Raw genomic sequence first — 10,748 nt, 5'->3', positions numbered from 1 at the left:
TTAAGGTAGAAGAATGTTTCACCCTGATCTTTTGTTGGCTCTGCCACTCCAAGATTTGAGTTGAGGTGTTACTTTAAAATAGTTTAGAGGAGGGGCAGCTAGGTGGCACAGTGGAGAGAGCACCAGCCCTGGAGTCAGGAGGACCTGAGTTCAAATCTGCTCTCAGACCAGACACTTGACAGTTACTAGCTGTGTGACCCTGGGCAAGTCACGTAACCCTAATTGCCTCGCAAAAAAAAAAGTTGTTTGGAGGAACATATTGGGAGAAGTCATCTGGGTTCCTGCTTCTATTCTACCGTCTTGGCTCTGCTCCCAAGCTTCCCTTTTAAAAAAAATACATAATAGCTTGGGTTTATTTGGGATTGGGGCATTATGTTATTTTTCCTAGGAAAAGAGAGAAACATTCTCCATTTTAAACTCTAGGCATGGCCCAAATCTCCCTACTTTCCTTGTATACACAGTCTGGTTCTTCTTTTCCATTTCCAAATCTCTTCTTCTTTTTTTTTTTTTACCAGCTGGTAGATGTGATGTGAGTCCCATGCTCACTCTTGAATAACAAAGAGGTGCTAGTTGTATGTGTCTGGGTCTTGCTGGTGCTCCAAGAAAGCATAGAACTCCAACGTCCAGAGCTTGGAGCTGGCCATACTTTGGCCCTGCCATGGAAGGGTTGATGGAAACAGGATGGGCCTAGGAGACTCAAACCCTGGCAGAGGGAGAAAAGGCAGAGCCCTAGGTTTGTTGAAAGTTTTCACAACGTAGGAAGCTCTGGCTTGGCCTGGCATAGCTCCTTGACAAAAGCCTGAGATGCTGGGCAGACCAGTTCTGGGCAAAGACCATTTTATTGCGGAAAGTTGTAGCAAAGCTGATCTGAACAGATGACCTGATAGCCATATTTTGCAGGACTTTGTCCTTATTCCTCATCTGCCTGCTCCTTTAACTCGGTTTGGATTTCTTGGGTTTTGTGATAGACCAGCACCTAGATATGGCTAGATACCTGCTTCCTGGCTTGCATTTTCCCAGTCTGGAGCTTAGTGTAGCAAGCAATCAACTCACTCTGGCTATATATCTTGTCCTCATTGGATAAGATGATCTCGAGCCTACCACAGAGTGAGTAGATGTCAAGGGCCTCTTGGAAGCTCTGCTCAATGTCAGGGGTTCACCTGTCTGCTCCATCATTGTGGATGGGTTTGTACAAATCCTCATTGCCCTTGGGAAGGTGGGAGAGCTCCGCTTATTGGAAGTAATTGTGCCAACTAGGCTTTCCAAAAGTCTGCTTGGAGGACTATCAGATCTATCTCAGCACTGGGGGGGGGGCAGGGAAAGGAGTGGTGTGCTAAATTGATTCTGGGGGTCATTCTCAGATGTGCCAACTCTGCTCCAGCTCTCCAGAAAGGCTGTAGAGAATTGACAAGGGAAACCAAATTGAGATGCCAGAACTGCCAGATCTCCACTCTTGATGCAATATTCTCTGCTAAAGGGAGACTTGGCCTTGGGAAAAGTAGGCTGGGGGCAGCAAAGCTCGTCTCCTAAGGGTATAGTGATGGGGAGACTGGATTCTCAGAATATAGCTCACGATTTGCCATGCACATGGGCCCCAGTTTGGGGGTGGGGGAAAAAGCAGGAGGCTGGGAGGGACAGAGGAAAGAATTTTCCCAGGACCAAATTGACATGAAAACACAAGATTAATATTCTTAGAGGGATAAGTCAACTGGAAAAGAGGAAGGGGAACTCAGAGAAATGAAAGAGGAAGAAAAGAGCGTTCAAGGAATAGAAATGGGAAGAAGAAAGGGGAAAGAGAAGAGAGAAGGAAAGTATGAAGTAGGGAAAAGGGAAGGACAGGGTGAAGGAGGCAAAGGAAAGAGATAAAAGGAAAAGAAAGGGTAAAGAAGGGAAGAGGAGAGAAAAGGGAAAGATGGAATCAAGAAGGGAAAGAGAGAAAAAGAGAAAAGACCAAGAAAGGAAGAGGGAAGGGCAGGATAAAAGGAAAAAGAGGAGAAGAAAAAGGAAGAAGAAAGAAAAAAGAAAAAAGAAAAAGTAAAATGAAGGGTGAGGAGTAAGAAGAGGAAAAGAGCTAGAATGAGCTAAGGAGGGTGAGGAACCGAAGGAGAGGGAAAAGAGAGGGGAAAAGGAGGGAGAAATAAGGAGAGGGAAGAGGGAGAGGGGAAGTACACCTTCCTTCTTTGTTTTTCATAATTTCCCCTGATAGTCTTGACCTTTTGTACTTCCATATTAACATTATTGCAATTCAATACAACATGCTGGGGTTTTTTTTTTTTTTTCGTATTGAGGAAAGCAGTTGGCTGCTTTAATTTATTTAAAAAATTTTTTTTGTTACATTTTGAGTTCCGAACAGTCTCCCTCCCTCCCCACACCAAACTAGAGAAGGCCACCATTTGACACAGATAAACACACACATGTGTGTGTATATACATATGCATATATGTAAAACTATACTATGCATACTTCTATTTATCATTTCTTTCTCTGGAGGTGGATAGCATCTTCTTTTATAGGTCCTTTGTAGTTTATTTGAGTATTTATAATACTCAGAATAACTTAGTCATTCACAGTTATTCTCCAAACAATATTGCTGTTAGTGTATACAACATTTTCTTGGTTCTGCTCATTTCTCTCTTCATTATTTCATGCAAGTTTTTCCATGTTTTTCTAAAATCAACCTGCTCATCATTTCTTACAGCACAGTAGTATTCCATCACAATCATAGAACACAACTTGTTTAGCCATTCCCCAATTGATGGGCATCCCCTCAATTTCCAGTTCTTTGCCAACAATATGCTGGTAGTCATCTGATGATAGTTTCTAGAGGTAGAAGGGACAACAGAGAATGTCTAGTCCAACCTCTCCATTTTTTTTAGATGGTGCAACTCAGGTTCAGACTGGATCTCTTCACCATGGTATAGTGTCTTGTACATTTCTGTTACATTATTGGTTTTGTTGGCATATAATTGTATGTATTATTTTCCAATAATTTCCTTTGTTCCTTTGTTCATTGTGATTTTCTCTTTCCCATTTTTTATTTTGGTAATTTTGTTTTCTTTTCTTTCCTTTTTGATTGTTAGCTAATGGTTTATTCATTTTATTGGTCATTTGGAAGAAAGGCACATAGAAATGAAAAGATGGAGAGAAGGGGCCACTGGAACTATTGGTGGGCTCCTCATTTATTCATTCACTGAACGAATATTTACTAAGCCAATGTTCTCAATGCTGAAGGAGATACAAAGATAAAATCATGGTTCCTTTCCCTCAAGACACTCCCAATCTAGTAAGGGTGGAAGACCCTAATTTTTTAAAAGGTACATAATTGCATGAGAGAAGAACAAATAAATTCTTCAGAGAGCTCTGAGGAAGGTGAGATAGATAATCATTCACTGTGCCCAGAGACTGCAGGGCCATTATTTCTTTGCATATCATTTTTGAAAAATGGGGCTTAAGGATGAATCTGGTTTTCCTCCAATGTCTTTTCCTCTTCATTCCCTAACCTTTCAATCCCCTAATCCTTTGTGCCTACCTAGAGTGGAAATTCCCAGAGAACAAAACCTGGGATGTGGTGTTGGGGGAGTTTCTGTGTGTAATGCTACATGGTAAGACAATGGGATAAGTGTAGAGTTGCCAGGACATTTTACAGATGAGGAAACTGAAGCCTAGGGAGGTGAGATGACAGAATTATAAGATAAATAGATCTGGAGGGCAGGGCGGGGAAAGGACCTTAGAGGTTGTCCAGTCCAGTCTCCTCATTTTACAAAGGAGGAAGCTGAGGCCCTGAGAGGGGAAATGATATGTCCAAGGGTAACTGAGGGGTGGCAGTAGTCAGTATTTGAACCCAAGTCTTCGGATGCTGCTTCTCAGTTCCCACAATTCCCAGCTGTTGCATCACCTGGGCTAAATGCCCTCCCCTTTGTGAGCCCCAGTTTTCTCCTGCGCAAAATAGGGATGACCATGTTTGTCCCCTGTCACTCTCAGGTGGTTGTGACGAAACGGTAAACCTCCGAGGACGACAGAAATAGGAATGAGTTCTATGATTTCATTCCGCTTGGAACCAGTCCACTGGGGCCTCCCCGGCAGGTACACAAGCTCCACCTGGGCTCCTTCCCGCACCCCTCCCCCAAACGCCCACCCCCTTTTTCTGGCCCCCTCCCTTGCCGACTCAGGTTCAGCAACCCCCGGGGTCGGCAGATGCACAGGGACGTGACGTCAAGTGACGTAATATGATTTGACGTGACGTTACCCTCTTCCTCGCTGAAGTGAGCCCCTCCCTCCGTAGAAGCCAGGCTGCTCCGCCTCCGTCCCGCCTTTCCTTGCTCGGCTTCGGCGGCTCACGGGATTTTGGGTGAACCAGTCACTGATGGGGGACCCCCCCCCCCCCGGCCACCGTTGCCTCGGCAACAGCTTGGCCACTTCCGTCGGGTGCTCCACTCCGCTTCCGGGTCGGCGTTGCGGTGTCTTCGCCGCCCGTAAGAATCGAGCGTCCCGTCACCCGCCCCGTCTCCGGTCCCGTCGTGGACTGACAAACCCGAGCCGGTGAGTGGCCGCCCCCCGCGGGCCCGGGCCGTCCGCGCATCCGTCCGCCCTGGGCTCGGTCCCGTTTCTGCTCCCACCAGCACTTCACTCCGCGGGGCCTGGCCGCCAGCTGGGCGCCTCCCCTCCCCGCCCGGTCCCTCCCCCTCCCTGCCGGCCCGTCGGGCCCTTGCACGTGTCCGCGGAGCTGGCCAGCACGGCTGCTCCTGCTGCCCGTCCTGGGGGTAGTGCCCTTTCTTCCCGGCCCCAGTCCACGTGCCGGTCTGGGCTGACACGGAGGCCGAGGGCGAAGCGAGCGAGCGAGCAGGCGCCTGCCTAGTGGGGACGCGGCTAGGATGAGCTCACATCTCACCTACCCTTTCCTTGAAACAAGGCTTCGAGGAAGCCAGTGCGGGGATTATTCTGCTCGTTTGGTAGAGGAAACTGAGGCTCCAAGAGAGGGAGTGACAAGTGCCCAAGGTCACCAAAGCTAGGCCATAGCATAGCCACGACTAGAACTCAGGTCTTTTGCCTTCCATTTCAATGACCGTCACTGGTATGATTTAGACAGCACTGCTGTCTAAAGCTTCCCCCAGCCCCCGAATCTCGAATTCATTAATCTGTCACCAATATTGAAATTCCCACATTAGCCATTCCTTTGGATTAACGCATTCAAGAGTCCCATTACTGTGAACATGTTACCCGAGAGGGGTAATATATTCTAAAAAAAACTATCCTTTAAGATGATTCTGCTCTCCTCCAACAGAGCCCTCCTTTGTAACAAAGGAAGAGGGGAAGGGAACAAGCATTTTTAAAGCTCATACTGTATGCCAAGCCCTTTACAGATATTCTCATTTGATCCTCACAGCAACCCTGTGAAGTAGGTGCTATTAGGATCCCCATTTTTACAGTTGGGGAAACAAGGCTGGGAAACGTAAGTGCCTTGCCCAGGGTCATGGAGATTGTAAATGTCTGAGGCTGGATTTGAACTCAGGTCTTCCTGACTCCAGGCCCAGTACTCTATCCACAGTGCCACCTACCTTCCTAATTCAGCTAGGATGCTATTCACCTCCTGATGGAGAGATGATGGATTCAGACTGCACATTGAGATGTATTTTTTTTTTGGAAATGGCCAATATGGGAGTTTGCTCAACCAAATATGTTTGTAACAAGGGCTTTATTTCTTACTTTCTCAATTGAGGGTGGGTGAGAGAGAAAGAAAGCTGATTTCTGTTAATTTAATAAAAAAAATTCAGTTAAGCAAAACAGTGTAATTAACATTGACTGTATTTAATAATGGCTAGCATTTCTATAGGGCCCACTATATGCCAGGCACTGTGCTGAGCACTTTAGAATCATCTCATTTGATCCTCAGAACAACCCTGGGAGGTGCTATTGTTATCCTCATTTTACAGGTAAGAAAATTGAGGCAGACAGGTTAGGTAACTTGCTCAGGATCACACAACTAGTGTCAAATTCCACTGCATCGCCCAGTTGCCAGCATATGCCTCATACCATTCCAGTAGCCCATTTCCTCTCTCTCAGGAAGGCATGCTTCTCCTGTAAAGTCATGAGAGGTCATTGCATGGATCAGAGGTCTCATGTCTTTCAATGTTGTTCTTCACATTATTGTGGTCATTGTGTAAATTGTTCTCCTGGATCTGCTTACTACTTTGTATCATTTTCATAGAAGTTGTGCAAAATTTCCCTGAATTCTTCATATTTGTCATTTTTTACAGCACAGAAATCCTTGACTGTCACACATCGTTTAGCCTTTCACCGATTAATGGGCATCCATTTTGCTCCCAGATCTTAGCTACCACTGAAAATCACGCAGTGCTTATTTGGAGGGAACCTTTCACTCTTTCTCTTTGACCCCTTTGGAGTATATTCCTGGTAGTTTATTCTTGTTGATAATAATTTATCAGGTTAGGTAACAATTGAAATGTGATCATAAGTACCCTTTTCTGTTAGTGGCACCCTTGCTGTTCCTTCTTCCTCATCCTAGGATTATAGATTTCAAGGTGGCAGATTAGAGATCTTCTAATCCAATCACTTCACTTTACTCAGAAACTCAGGCCCAGGGAAGTAGTGACTTGTCCAAGGTCATACAAGTAGTAAATGGCAGAATCAGAACCTCCATGGTTAGGGATTAGGTCCTGAAGTTGAGGAAGGATATTGATAAGAATGGTTTTCTGGGAAATTTTCCTGAGCAGGTGCTTATAGCCATTGTTTTGGCCATTGTTAACTACAGGTAGCCTGAAAATCTGTGCAGTTTTAAGCTTTAATAACTTTTAAGAAACCCTGTATTTATCTATAACAAAATATCTTTCAAGGGTATTTCTCCATCGCTGTCCTTTGATAAGTTCTTCAAAAAGAATAAAGACAGACGTTACTTTGGCTTGAGTTCAGATTTTCATTTGCGTGAAGGACAAAGGCAATTGGTTTAATTTGGTTAGCCAAGTTTTGCCTACTGTTTGGTTCAGATTTACTGTCTTCCCCCACCTACCGTTACCATTAACATGCTTCCAATCTGGGAGACTTTGTGTTTTCCTTTGAGCACGATGCCTCAGGAGCTTCAGTAGCCTAAGCCTTCAAGGTTAGGCCTTCGCAGTTCTGGATTTCTCAAAGAATTCAGAGATTAGGATATGTAGGATCTGAGGTCTTCCATTCTACAAGGTTAGTCAGCCCAAGGGGAAGTCTCAAGGATGAAATAATAATAGCCAAAAAGACACTCCAATGAGGAAGAAAGGTAGGGAGTTGTCTAAAGAGACCAATGTAGATGTAGGGAGAATATTTTTACTCCTTTGGATGAATAGAAGATGAATACAAAAGGGTTGAATTATGCTGAAAGAGTACCGTCAGGAATGCTCCAGCTCAGGAGTGGTCCAGTCAGTGGGACGAGCACTGGATTTTAGTCAGAGGATCTCCATTGGAATCCTGTTGCTGTCACTTGGGCAAGTCACTTAACCTTTCTCAGGGCATCTGTTTCTTTGTCTATGAAATGAAGGGGTTGGAATACATTATCTCTAAAGTTCTTTTCAACTCTAAATGAATTGAAATGAAGTTTGGATTCAGTTAAAGGGCTGCACTCGAGAACCTAGAGGGTCACATGTGGCCTTGAGGCTGCAGGTTCCCCACCCCTGAGTTTATGCTCTGTGCCTTTGTTTTTTCATGTCCTACTTTCTTTGAAATGCTTCACAATGTCTTACAACCCCACTGTTTGATTATTCTCTTCAAGGTTAACAACAGTCTCTCTTACCTGCTGAATTTAAAGGTCTTCTCAGTTGTCGTGTTTCCTCACCTCTCTGCAGCTTTTAACACTGTTTCCTCCCCCAACTCTCCCCAGTGGTACTATCCTCTCTTGGCTTGGGTGGCACCACTTTCTCTTGGTTCTCTTCCTGCCTGTCTTACTGTTCCTTCACAGTCTCCTTTGCTTGATCATCATTTGTCTTCTGTCCACTAAGTGTATGTATTCCCCAGTGTTCTCTTCTGGGCTCACTTCTCTTCTCTCTACATTTTCTTTTCTTGATTTCATCCGTTCCCATGAGATCAATAAACATTTCTATGCAGGTGAATCCCAAATTTCTATATCTAGCCTTATTTCTCTCCTGAACTCAGTCTTGTATCAATAACTGCCTGCCAGACATCTCCACCTAGATATCCTATCGGTACCTCAAACTCAGCATATCCAGAACACACCTCATCTCCCTGCCCCGCCCCCTTAAACTTGCCTTCCTTCCACACTATTCTTTAGAAGGTACCAGTATCCTAGTCACTCAGGTTCAGAACCTTGGAATCATCCTTGACTCTTCCTTCTCTCTCACTTTCCTCCTCCCCCATATCCATTTGTTTGCCAGGTCATGTCAATTCTACCTCCACAGCACGTCCTACACTGGTCTTATCTCTGTTCCCATGACCACTACTCAAATTCAGATCCTCATTGCATTTTACCTGGATTACTGCCTTTTAATTAGTATCTCTGCTTCTAGCCTTTCCCCTCTTTGATCCACCCTCCTCAAGCTGCTAAATTATTATTCCTAAAACACAGATCTAATTGTGTTATTCCCCAGCTCAGAAATTTTCAGTGGCTTCCTCTTGCCTCTGGGATAAAACACAACCTCCTCAGCCTTTTACAATCTGGCTCCCACCTACCTTTCCAAACCTATTTTCTGTACTTTCTTTTGTTCTTTGTAAACGTTTTGTTGATAGTCTTTTTCAAAAACAAAAAAAATGCTGCCTGATGACTCCTTCTCTCTTATGGCAGTCGAGCAAAACAAATCAATTAATTAGTCATGTCTAAAGACGTATGCCTTATTCTAGACTCATTGTTCCCCATCTCTCAACTGAGAGGTGGGAGGCTTGCTTTACTGACTGGCAGTTTTCTGAAGTCCTGATTGGTTGGTAATTGCAGTGATTACTGTTCTGAAGTCTTTTGTTGTTGTTTTTCTTCATTTTATTACATATGATTGTAGTCATTGTGTAAGTGGTTCTCCTGGTCCTTTGTACTTCACTTCCCAGCCAAACTGGCCTACTAACTATTCCCCTAACAACTCCATAGCCTAGGCTTTACCCAATGCCTGAAATATACTCCCTCCTTGCTGCCATGTTTTAAAGTCCCTATCTTCCTTCAAGGCTCAGCTTAAGTGCCACCTCCTAACCATTCCTGATCTCCCCCTCTCCAGATGTTGTGACTCTTCCCCTCATTAAATTATCTTTTATTTACTTAGCTGTGTACATGTTGTATCTCCCAAACAGAATTGTAAGCTCTTTGAGATGAGGGACAGTTTTCTTTTTGCCTTTATCCCTAGTGCCTTTCACAGGGCCTTACACATTAAAAAAATTAAATTAATTAAAATTTAAAAGCATTAATTTTAAAATTAATTTTAAAATTGATTGAAAAAATGTTTAGGTTGAATTGAATGGCTCCTTTAGTCTAGGAACCCCAGAGTCATCTTTGACTCTTCCCTTTTCTTTATCCTTATATGTATGGTTTGCCAAGTCTTGTTTATTTTCCTTTAAAATGGCTGTTGGGTTTGGCCCTTCCTTTCTCTTTTTGTTGCCATAAACCAAGTCCAAATTCTCGTCAATTCAAGCCTTGATTACTATAACAATAGGAGGAAGTGTGTCTTGTTATTGCTGTTTTTTTGTCTGGACTTGGGTTTATGTTAGCATAGAAAATCCCTAATCCCTGGTCAGGAAGCTGCTGTACTAGTGCAGATCTGCAACTGTTCTTAGTTTCTTGAGACCCAGAGATGTTGTGACTGTCACAGTCACACAATCAGTATATGTCTGAGGCAAGTCTTGAATCCAGGGCTCTCTGACTCTGAGGTTGATCCTCTATCCACTATGCCATGCTGCCCCTCTTTTATTACTGTATGGTGTCTATACAACTATATCTATATCTATATCTATATCTATATACTATCTATATAACTATGACATATATAATAACTATGTCTAAGCCATTCTCCATTCTCTCTTGAATGCTGGTCTATCATTTTTACACGCTACAGCTAAACTCTTCCGGAAGCCCCACTTTGTTTCATTCTTCTGCTATAGACCCTGTGTTATCTTCCTAATGCTTACCACATCATGGTCAAGTTATTCTGCTGGGTATTCCAGGAGGACAAGGCCCCCACCTTACCTGTTCAGCTCTATTTACCCTTATGCCCTGTCAGATTGCTCCAGGCAGTTTCATCTCCTTATTGTATTAGGCATTTACTGTGCTCATTCCCGTGCTCTGGACTTTTGCTCAGAAACTCTAGATCCTCCCCAGTTAGATTTTTAAAATAGGTGTGGTAGACTTCTATTAAAAGAGCATTCAATTCAACAATCCTTAAGCACCTCCTGTGTATAGGGTGCCATGCCAGGTGCTTGGGCTACAAAGGCAAAAATGAAATGATCTCTTGGGGGGGGGGGATTACATTCTACAAAAGGTACACAAGTAAGTAAATTAAGGTACTGAAAAATTGAGGGCCTCTGGGAAAAATAAGATAGCTGTCTCAAGCATTTTCTGAAGGAGATTGTCTGGTGGGATTTCTTTCACTGTCCCCTGTGAGTGGAGAGGATATTTTGTACTTCTGTCTTGAGGAGACAACAGCCTCTCAGCTGAGTCATTGTAGGGAGTGTGGTGCTCCCACAGTGTGTAGATCATAGAACATTAGGACTAAGTAAGACTTGACTGATAAACAAATGAAGGTCTAGGAAGGCCATGCTGACTTTTGCAAGGT

General features: G+C 43.9%; 1 protein-coding gene and 1 pseudogene across 1 annotated transcript in view; one reads left to right on the top strand and one right to left on the bottom strand.

The window, feature by feature from the left end:
- Positions 1 to 542: 542 nt before the first annotated feature.
- Positions 543 to 10,112, bottom strand: LOC114023606 (annotated as a pseudogene).
- Positions 4,451 to 10,748, top strand: part of SLC25A14 (solute carrier family 25 member 14) — a 25,630-nt gene continuing 19,332 nt past the window's right edge. The window contains exon 1 of the mRNA XM_027836246.1: positions 4,451 to 4,539. The gene's annotated coding sequence lies outside the window, so the exon portion shown is untranslated. The remainder of the gene's footprint in view (positions 4,540 to 10,748) is intronic.

This window comes from Vombatus ursinus, unplaced genomic scaffold (assembly GCF_900497805.2).
Source record: "Vombatus ursinus unplaced genomic scaffold, bare-nosed wombat genome assembly UNPS02004437.1, whole genome shotgun sequence".
NCBI classification, from domain to species: domain Eukaryota; kingdom Metazoa; phylum Chordata; class Mammalia; order Diprotodontia; family Vombatidae; genus Vombatus; species Vombatus ursinus.
This window is presented reverse-complemented; position numbering and strand designations above follow the sequence as displayed.